This window comes from Triticum dicoccoides, chromosome 4A (genome assembly GCF_002162155.2).
Source record: "Triticum dicoccoides isolate Atlit2015 ecotype Zavitan chromosome 4A, WEW_v2.0, whole genome shotgun sequence".
Classification (NCBI taxonomy): Eukaryota; Viridiplantae; Streptophyta; class Magnoliopsida; order Poales; family Poaceae; genus Triticum; species Triticum dicoccoides.
The window spans coordinates 19860286-19871487 of NC_041386.1; the positions used below are offsets into that span (position 1 = coordinate 19860286).

The following is an 11202-nucleotide window of genomic DNA, read 5'->3' on the forward strand; positions in this document are numbered from 1 at the left end:
ACGAACCCCTTTAGTCCCGGTTTGAGACACGAACCGGGAGTAAAGGGCATCGCACCCTTTAGTCCCGGTTCGTATCTCAAACCGGGACTAATGCCTTTAGCCGCTCGAACCGGGACTAAAGCCAAATTATATTACTTTGGTGTAATTTACTCAAAACTTGTACTAATGTATTGATGTTTCACTAGTAGAAAACAAGGCTTTGGTCATAGCTCAATATATACATTACTCCCGGTTGCATCATCTTATTATAGATTCAACAAATTGTCTAAAAATAGCATTAGGTTATTATAAAATTAAGGTTTAGTATAAATATACACTAGTTTGTTTTTTTGTAGGGGTGCCATGGCACCCCTAGATCCGCCCATACTACAATACGAGTGAAAAACAACCCGGTGAAGCACGTTTTAGCTTCTAGTACCATATAAACCTCCAGGAGTACATATTTTTGTTAGCCCGGTGAAGCACGTTTTAGCTTCTAGTAGTACCATATAAACCTCCAGCGAAATAAAGTAGCAACCGTGCCCAAAGTAACTACGCGAGTGGACTACAATGAAGCAAAAGCTCCAGAAAGCTTCTACTACTAGATCTTAAGTTCAAGCGAAGCGTTGACCTGCAAGGTTTCTCTGTCAGGTAGCAGAATGTCCGGATCAGCATCGCCTACTTGCTAGCAAGATGCACGGTATAGAGCTCCGTATGGGCCTCCCTTCCTTTCGTTGTGAAGTCGCAATGTTTCTTCATCGATGTGTGCTTCCATGCTATCAAAAAGGGAAAAATATATATTATTTGCAGCATGGATATTCGAGCATCACCCATATTAACAAATGCAACACTCCTCTCAGCAGACAAAGAAATGATTGGTTGAATCTAGGAGAGAACCAAGGACCACCGTGAAGAAAGGAAGGAAGGATTCACCTCTAGATATGCAGATCCAACACTGGAAACAATGTTCATGCATTCCTGACAAGGGAGGGCACATACACCTTACGTGGTTAGTTTTTCGGAGTACATTGCATGGCTAGATCTCATACGATCTGATATATCTGCGTTCTAGGCATGCCTATGAATAAGAAAACAAAGGAATATAATTGGTATATACTACGGCTAGATCCGTCTGAGCTTCATATTATCAATTAATATGAGACGGATGTAGTATATAAGGTGTATTTGTTTTCTCAAAAGTCAAACGAATGCATGTTTGACCGAGTTTTTAGAAAAATATATCATTTGATCCATCATAAAAAATAGTTTCATGTTTTATCCATTAGGTATTACAAATGTTGTTATTTTATTATATAATCTTGGTTAAACATTTAAATGGTTGACTTGCACCGAAAACAATTCATCTTATATTCTGGATCGGAGGGAGTATAAACTATAAAGCACTCCATCCGTTCATTATTAGGATGTTCTAGCTTTTTTTATGCTTTTTCGCAAAAAAATAACTTTTGTCCTGCTTCAGACATATGTAGACTCATTTTACTGTGTTTGTTCACTCATTTCAATCCGTGTGTAGTCCATATTAAAATATCCTAAACATCTTATATTTAGTTTCCTTTTCCTTTTTGTACTGAAAAGATTGGTTTACAGTCATGCCAACAGTGGTGACAGTACTCATAAAAATAGTCATGTACAATGTAAGCTGTCCCTTTACATTCACTTCTCCTTATATATAGGCGAGAGGGACCTCTGCAGTACATACATAGGTTCTGAGGTCACTGAGGTAGCCAAATAGCTTCTGATCACGCCTTTCTCCTCCTCCATGCTTACACTGGTACTACTGTAGTACATGCAACAAGAAGACGATGTCACTAGCAGCTTTAGGTTTGTGCCTACATCTAGCTTCTTTCAGAGACTAGAGGCAAAGAAGAGATACGCATTCGACAACTCGTAGGGCTAGCTAGGTCGTGTCTTCTTCTCCACATTCCATTCCGTGAGCTTGGGAGTGTAATCTTCCAAGGAGAGAGATAGAGAGAGAGTTGTGTGTTTGTGTGCCAAGCTAGCTCTAGGCTTATTGGTTCTTGCGCCATTGGTCGATGGATGCCATGCAAGCACAGCAAGGTAATGGTGGCACGAGCCCTAGGCAGAGCTCGTGCATTGTGAACGGCCCCATCATCGTCGGCGCCGGCCCGTCGGGTCTCGCCGTGGCCGCCACCCTTCGCCGGCACTCGGTGCCCTTCACCATCCTCGAGCGCTCCGACGGCATCGCCGACCTCTGGACGAACCGCACGTACGGCCGCCTCCGCCTGCACCTCCCCAAGGTCTTCTGCGAGCTCCCCCACGTCCGCTTCCCGCCGGAGTTCCCCACCTACCCGAGCAAGCGCGAGTTCCTCCGCTACCTCCACTCCTACACCGCGCACTTCTCCATCTCCCCGCTGTTCGGCCGCACGGTCACCCGGGCGCGGTTCGACGAGGCGACGTCGATGTGGCGTGTGACCGCGGCGGCGGACGGCGGCGAGGTAACGGAGTACGTGTCCAAGTGGCTGGTGGTGGCCAGCGGGGAGAACGCGGAGGCGGTGGTGCCCAGGGTGAAGGGGAGGGAGAGGTTCGCCGGGGAGGTGCTGCACTCCAGCGAGTACAAGAGCGGAGAGAGGTTCAAGGGCAAGAGGGTGCTGGTGGTGGGGTGTGGCAACTCCGGGATGGAGATGTGCTTGGACCTGTGCGAGCATGGTGCCATCCCTTTCATGTCAGTACGGAGTGGCGTAAGTGAACCAAGTCCTCTCTTCCCGCTTTCTTCCATGAGACATTGCTTTCTTGATTCGTCGGGTTTCTTGATGCTACACATGCTGTGTGATGCTTGCCTGTTTTGAGACCCCCTTTATATTACGCCCTGGAGTTTCAATAGTTTCCCTCTTTGCCTTTCTATAAACAGAAGAACATATGCATATGTGGTCACCATCTTCCGTACTAGTAACATGTTAGTGTGCTTCTTGATAATACTCATATGTTATATGCTACTCCCTCCATTACTATATATAAGACTTTTTAGAGATTTTATATGGATGTATATAGACGTATTTTAGAGCGTAGATTCACTCATTTTGTTTCATATGTAGTCCGCACTGAAATTTCTAAAAAAGCTTATATTTAAAAACGGAGGGAGTATATATCTAGCTACCGTAGTATATAAGAACTCTGCTTCTGTCAGTGTATGCACGAGGTTATGGTCTTTTTCTATATGCATGAGCATTCACCCTTCAACTTATTTGAATATCTTGCACTTGAGCTCATCTATATTTTTGTATGGAATGATGAAACAGGTGCATGTTTTACCAAGGGAGATGCTGGGATCCTCAACGTTTGGGATAGCCATGAAGCTGCTGCGATGGCTGCCGGTAAAGCTGGTGGACAGGTTCCTCCTCATAGTTGCAAGGATGATTCTAGGGGACACCGAGAAGTACGGGCTGAAGAGGCCCAAGCTGGGGCCTTTGGAGATCAAGGAGGTGACCGGGAAGAGCCCTGTCCTGGACGTGGGAGCATGGTCCTTCATCAAATCCGGAGACATCAAGGTATGGTTATGGTTACTTCTCTCTTCTCTCGGAAGGATATGCTTGCTAGCTAGTGGTTGGCGAAGAAGAAAAGTCAAGAGAGAGACTTGTTTCTTGTGCATGCCATTCCAACTGCCGATCGCTTTTGAGGTTTCTACAACGTTCTACCTCGGTTAATCTTTGTTGCTGAGTGGAGTGAGATTTTACGGTTTTACCTCTTTCTGCCTGGCCTTTGTTGGCCTCTAGTTTACCACTTGATCTGCCTGATGCAGGCGTGTGTACTTTTGGTAACTGTCGCCTTGTCCACGACGTAGCTAGGTAGAGAAATTAGACGTGTGGGAACAAAAATGGCACTGCCTCCATGGCATTCTCCACAGAGCCTCCTGTCGAGCGCGACCTCCAATGATCTCTCACTCATGCGTAGCATAACCTTGTGATGAGCTCTTGCAAGTAGCAACAATCCCCATACAGTGTGTGCACATTCTTTTTGACTTCAAACACCTCTCTCTCTCTCTCTCTCTCTCTCTCTCTCTCTCTCTCTCTCTCTCTCTCTCTCTCTCTCTCTCTCTCTCTCTCTCTCTCTCAGTATTTTTCTATATTCATTTGTATATATTTCTGGCATGTGCACGTCTGAGGTTCTGATGGATGGCTTGTGTGTGCAGGTGGTGGCAGAAGTGGAGTCATTGGGCTGCAACGGGGCGAGGTTCGTGGACGGCAACGAAATGGCCTTGGATGCCGTCATCTTCGCCACCGGCTACAGGAGCAATGTCCCGTCATGGCTCCAGGTAATAGCCCTCTCGACATGCATGGCAAGCAAACGCTTTCCACAAACGCAACAGAACGCATTACTGATGCCATTCCGTTCCACGACGTGCGTGCATGCAGGACGACGGGTTCTTCACGGAGGACGGCAAGCCCAAGGCCCGGTGCCCCAGCAACTGGAGAGGCCCCAACGGGCTGTACTGCGTCGGGTTCTCCGGCCGGGGCCTGCTCGGCGCGGGCGCGGACGCGCTGCGTGCCGCCGCCGACATCGCCGGGAGTTGGCAAGAGGAGGAGACGGTGGCAGCTGGAGCTGAAGCGGCCACGATCTCCCCAGTGTGATCCATCGATCCGCAGGGGCGGAGGTGTTGCATTTGCATGCACCCCCTGCAGTGAGCTCTGCATGTAGCTGGCCTGGAGGGACACTGGTGCCACCGGCCGCGCGGCTGATGGCGCTGTTCACTGCGGTGGCAGACTCATGCTGTATGTATATGGGTGAGAGGGAGGGTAAGAGGAGGTGTGTGTGAGTGTGTATGTGCAGTGGCCATGGCCTGGAGCAGGGCTGGACTGTGACAAAATTTTGAATAGGAAGTCGCCTGTCCCCATGCGCCCCAATCGCCGGTGCATGCGCATACGGCTGGAAGGGTGCAGGCGTTTTTTTGTCCAACGAACGCAGGGCTGATGTCTGCGTTACGTACGTACGTACCTCGCCAAGCCCAACACCATTTGGTTTGGTTTGCCTTGCCCCCCTCGCGGTCTATCTCCCTTCTGCTCTCTTTCTCCCCTTGCTAGCTGCTGCTAGTTCCCAGTGTAACGTCTTGTCCAGCTACACATGCGCACAGAAGAGAAAACAGTTGTGTCGCGAGACAATGTTTTCTGGTGCAGTCACAACTTCCTCATTTTGCTTTAAGAAGTTTCTGTTGCATCACCATGCAGGCTTTACGCCCGCTTTATAGGTACACCTTACAATCTAAAGGTTGCCAAGTAGATGAAAAAACTGATGTAACAAGATAATTAAAAGGAGAGAGAAACAACGGCAAGTGCGCGTACCTAGACGAGAACACAGTTTACAGTCTACAACTGCGCACGCACGGTTTACCGTGTCAATCAATCAAAAGAAAAGTATTTGCCCGAACCGTTTTCTAGGGTTTAGTGGCAGGACAGGCGGCGGCGGGCGGCGATCCCGATCTCCCACGCGCGCGCACTCATCCTAGACGATCTCCGCGCTGTACCCAAGCCCTGATCGACGCCTTCTCTGCGGCTGCTCTCGGGGTGAGCAGGGGGGTCCTGGTACCCCTACCCACCCTTGGAGCGCGAGGGGAGGTGGCATCTAGGGTTTTTGGGACGGGCGACATGGCGTCAGAGGAATCAAGGAAGTCGAGGGAGAAAGTGGAGCATATGATGGAGAAGATGAAACTGACAGACAAGGAAAGCAAGAAGCTGGTAGTAGACGATCAGGAGTTGGAAGGAGAGGCACTCCAAGTGGCCTTGGTGGGGAGGGTTCTGCACCGCAAGTTCATCCATGTTAATTCAATCGCAGATGCCCTCCGACCGGCCTGGGGAAACCCGAGGGGACTGAGTTTTAACCCGGTAGGGGAGAACACTTTTGTTGGAAATTTGGAGAATCAATGTGATCGTGATCACATCTATGGAGGTGGGCCGTCGATGGTTGGAAAACATGCAGTGATTTTGGAGCTATTTGATTTCGGGGCCCAGCCATCCGACTGGAAGTTCGAGAAGTTGCAAATTTGGGCTAGGGTAATCAACCTGCCCTTCAATCTCCGATACCCGCCATGGCCTAAGCGAATTGCAGGTATGATGGGAGAGGTAATCGAGCTGGATGTGGACTCAAAGGGTTTTTCTTTTGGTGAGTCCCTCAGAGCACGAATATGGATTAGAGTGCAGGAACCCCTAATGAGGTGGGTGCAGTTAGAATCGGCGAGGACAAAGGAATCCATCTTGTATGATATTCAGTATGAAGGACTGCCGTATTTTTTGTTTCTCGTGTGGCCGGCTTGGACATGCAGATGCTTTTTGCCCGAACCCAGGGGAACGGGATGATGATGGATGTTTGCCATATGGGGAGAAGCTTAGATGGGCTGGATCCCGCAAGAACTGGGCGAATGCACCCCAGTGAGCGGCAATGGGGGAAGGCAGGGAGCCAGGAGAGATGAGGAATGGTATGCTGAAGAAGAGGAAGTAGAGAAGGGTGAGGAGGTAACATCACCACTGAAAAACAATGCAAGCATGGTCAGGAACGCAGTGTATCAGTTTAATTCCCGGGGCGGAGCTGCTGGTCACGCTGGTCCTAGAAGGGGCAACGACAAAGCCAGAGGCAGAGGCCGGGAAAGGGTGTACCATCGTGTGGAGTTGGGGCCTGAGGGCCACACCAATAGGTCAAACCAGCTTATGATCTTGGATCAGGATACTTTGAATAAGAAAAGATCCATGGAGGGCGATGAACCGAGTACATCTAAGGAAGATAGTAGGGATTCAAAAAAGAAGAAACATGCCGAAGGGGGAACCACTAGTGAGCAGGCGGTGGTTGTTGTACAGCCCCGCCGGGAGAAATGAATTGCATAACGTGGAACTGTCGCGGGCTTGGGAACCCGGAGATAGTTCGTGAACTTCACCATTTGGTGAGGGTTGAAGCGCCCACCTTAGTCTTCTTATCGGAGACGAAGATTGAGGGAAACAAGGTAGCGGATATGCGAGCAAGACTTGGCTTCGAAGGATGTATTCCTGTCAGTAGTAACGTGCTGAGCGGAGGACTTGCCCTTTTCTGGTCTAGAGAGGTGGATGTTAAGCTCAACAATTTATCTAACCAGCATATAGATGTTATGGTAAAGAATGTGGGTAGCGACCAGAAAGAGTGGCGTTTTACAGGCCTTTATGCCAAAGCAAAGAGGAATGAAAGGAGTGAGAGCTGGACACTTTTGAAGTGGTTACAGTGCCAAAGTGATGTCCCATGGCTGTGTGGTGGGGACTTCAATGAGATCACGGACAATATGGAATATTTCGGTGCTAATGAAAGGGCGGAATGGCAAAGGCAAGGCTTCCATGAGGCCATCGATGAATGCAAGTTCCAGGACCTGGGTTTTACCGGGATCCTGTATACATGGGATAATCGTAAAGAAGGCGCCGCAAATGTAAAGGTGCGCTTGGGCAGATACTTAGCCGACCTGGCCTTCATCCAGGCGTATGGAGATACAGGGGTGAGGCACGTACCATCACCACAGTCAGATCACTGCATGTTAGTCATAAAGATTAAGAGACTGCTGGAGTGGGAGGATAGCTGGCCACGCCGCTTTGTCTACGAGGAAGCATGGAGACGGGAAGAGTCGTATGAGCCCACGGTGGTGCCTGCATGGGATAAGAAGAAGGGAGTTCTTACACTTGAGGACCTCAACTCCTAGTTATATGACATGCAGGGCCACCTAACCGATTGGAAACAAAAAAAATGGGGGATATAAAGCGTAAACTGAAGAAGGTGAGGAAGGAGTTTGAGAGAGAGAAGGCGAACTCTCTGTACCATGGCTCGTCCAGCAGGGAGAAGGAGCTGGCAAGGCAGCTGAATGATCTCTTGCTGAAAGAGGAAATCATGGCGAGAGCGAGGTCGAGGGCTGACTAGCTTAAGGCAGGCGACCGAAATACTGGGTTCTTCCACGCTCAAGCATCACGGAGGAAGCATAAAAATAAAATTATTGTGCTCGAGAAGTCGGATGGAACGATCATTGATAGTTGGGATGAGGTGAGAGCTGAGGTACAAAATTTTTACACACAGCTCAAGATGAAGTGGTGATGGATGAAGTGTTGCACCATGTACCAAGCATGGTGACTAATGAGATGAATGATCGGCTGAATAGGCCCTTTTGTGCAGATGAGGCAGAGAAAGCATTGTTCGCCATGGCGCCGGCGAAGGCGCCGGGAGCAGACGGATTCCATGCGGGATTCTATCAGCACCACTCACTACTAGAGAAAAGCTTACCAGTAGCGCTGGTTTTTGTGCTATCAGTAGCGCGGGCACCAGCGCTACTGCTACGACGCTACAACTATTTTGTAGCAGTAGCGCGTTTTTAGGCCAGCGCTACTGGTAAGTTCAAGTACTAGTAGCGCATTTTTAGGCCAGCGCTACTGCTAACATTCGTGTTTTTTTAGCATTTTGGCGTTGTACATGTTTAAACAGATATATCTTTTATACAATAACAACTCGTCATGAACTAGTCTGTTTAAATAGCATATTCATTACCACTTGTCATCACCACCAAACAATGTTCGTCAATGAGATGTCATATAACAAGTTGGTCACTAGTCATAATCATAACTCCTCCTCATCATCATCATCAACTCTAACACATTGTAGCACATAATAACACATTCTAGCTACGACCTACTCCTCTCATAGGACCTACTCTACCCTATCTTAGGTAAAATATCATAAAACAAGATAGGCATTGACTCTCCATTAACGAAAACTCTTCATAATAAAGAACGGAGATCATCCTGTCTCCAAGTCTTGGCCTACGCACAATGTTGCTTCCAAGTAGCTCTCTACGATGGTTCAAACATTTTTTGAAATCATTTATTATCATGGCTTCCTCGCTTATAGAAATCCGGTATGGACATGAGTGATGTGGATACTGCGGCTGACTTGGCCGTGGTGGCCGTAAGCTTAGAACATTAACGCGACCTCTCAGCAACATCAGATGAGGCACACAATCGATCAGGATTTTCTGTTCAAAAACATAGTAATAACTTTGTAGTTAGCAATGTAGTTTAGTTTTAGAAGAATTAATGCAAAAGATGCACGGATGTCGTAATGGTAGAAAATCTTACCATGATATCTCCATTGATGTTACCGTAGTTCAACACGTGCACTAGTGGCACGTATTGACCATAATGTGGAGCAGTTTGATAATAGCTATTGTGCTTCTCAAGATTAGTAAAAAATGCGATAAGACCATCTTGCTCCTTATAAGTTAATTGTGCTTCATCATTGTAGTAGTAGGTTCTGTCTACCATTTTCCGTACATTTTTTGAAAAATGAAAATAAGTTGTCAATGGAAATAAGCTGTCAAATATTTTGAAATAAACAATATAAATTACTTAGTAAATATGTTTAAGAAACTCACACAGCGGTAGAACTGGAAGCGTGTCAATAAGGACCCAAATGGTCATATCATTTTCGTCGATGTCAGGATCACCAAGATCGAAGGTGAGAAGCATACCCTCATGAAAATCATACGCCTTGCAAAGGGCTTCCCAATTCAGGCAACCAAAATTAGATGAGTTCACAGAATTATATAGATTTACAACAAAATCATAACCATGATGGGTCCTTAGTTGAATTATCTTTGTCTCCATTCTTTCATGATCTTCAAAACCCATCTTCTCCAAGACATAGCGTCTTGCATGGCATGGGATAAGCTAGTCGAATTGTAAAAGACGGAAATTAAACATTGAAGAAGCAGAGAAGTCGTGCAAAAAATTAAAAAAAACACTTGTCGTCGTTGCGTAACATTTCAACATCGAAGGTCTCTTGGAGCTTGATGCTGAAGCGCCGACCTTCTACCAGGTGAGGCCTGTCGCACAGACCGCGCTCATCTTCGCAATACCCGCACATAGAGAATTCCCTTTCATCGTCAGACATTTCCTAATAGGTAATTAATAATCCATCATCGAATACATATATAGTAGTTTGTAGCAAAGATCATCATATAACAACTAAAACACCTAAAATTTGTAGTTTGTAGTAGTTTGTAGAAAAGATCATCATATAATCCATCATGAATACATATATAGTAGTTTGTAGCACAAACCACGCTCATCTTTTGCATTCAATAAGAAAATAACTAATAGGTAATTAATAATCCATCATCGAATACATATATAGTAGTTTGTAGCAAAGATCATCACATAATATCACTAATACATCTCGAATAATAGCTCCTCTAGGTTCAGTGGGCCGCAGTGGACACTCAAAGAGAAGGAACCATCACCGGATCATAGCTCCGGTGAGATCCCCAAAGAATCTGCCAGGTATTGGAGAATCGGCCGTTCGCCAACGCAACCAAGTAGCATTGGACGTGCGCGTTCTCCTCCGTGACACGGTGTTGTACCACTTGCGCGGGGGACTCAAGCCTCTCCACCGATGCAGGCCCACGTGACCGTCACCAAAGAAGCTCCGGGTCGATGACGGGCTGGCTCCTCACAAACCTGCGCTCACCAGAAGGTAGCACAACCTAGTACCAGCCCGGTGGAGCCCAGTCCCGAACATGGCCCCTCGCCTCAACCAGGAGTCCTCCGCCGAGTCGACGACGAGGATGCGGGATAGGCATCGTCAACGTCGAGAACAAAATGCTTAATCATGAAAACAAAATTAATAAACACTTAGAAAAAATTGGCATGACCTTTGCTAAAAACAGGACATATCGAGCGCCTGAAATTTGCCAGAACGTAAACGAATTGGCATTTCTGGCAAAACATAGGCCACTCGGAAAAATATGACATGTCCAAAATGTGACATGTTCAAAATATGACATGTCCACTTCAAATTTGCTTATAACAGGAAAATTTCTTTAACTAAAAAAATAACAACAATTGCTTTAACTAAAAAATACCTAGAATTCTGTTAACTACACCTAAAACAACTAAAACACCTAAAATTCTGTTAACTACACCTAAAACAACTAAAACACCTAAAACTCTTTTAAATACACTTAAAATAATTCAACATTATTCTAAGAACACCTACATTATTCTAAAAACCTACATTTTAAACTAAAACACCTACAAATTTAACTAAAACACCTACAAATTCAACTAAAACACCTACATTATTCTAAGAACCTACATTTTTTCAACTAGGATTGAAAATAATTAACTACTCTCTAATAACTATAACTAGGGAGGGAGGGAGGAGGAGGAAGGAGGGAGGAGTACCTCTCGGTGGAGGAGG

General features: G+C 46.5%; 1 pseudogene; it reads left to right on the forward strand.

Annotated features, from left to right (window-relative positions):
- The first annotated feature begins 2001 nt into the window (after positions 1 to 2001).
- Positions 2002 to 5232, forward strand: LOC119288566 (annotated as a pseudogene).
- The last annotated feature ends 5970 nt before the right edge of the window (positions 5233 to 11202 follow it).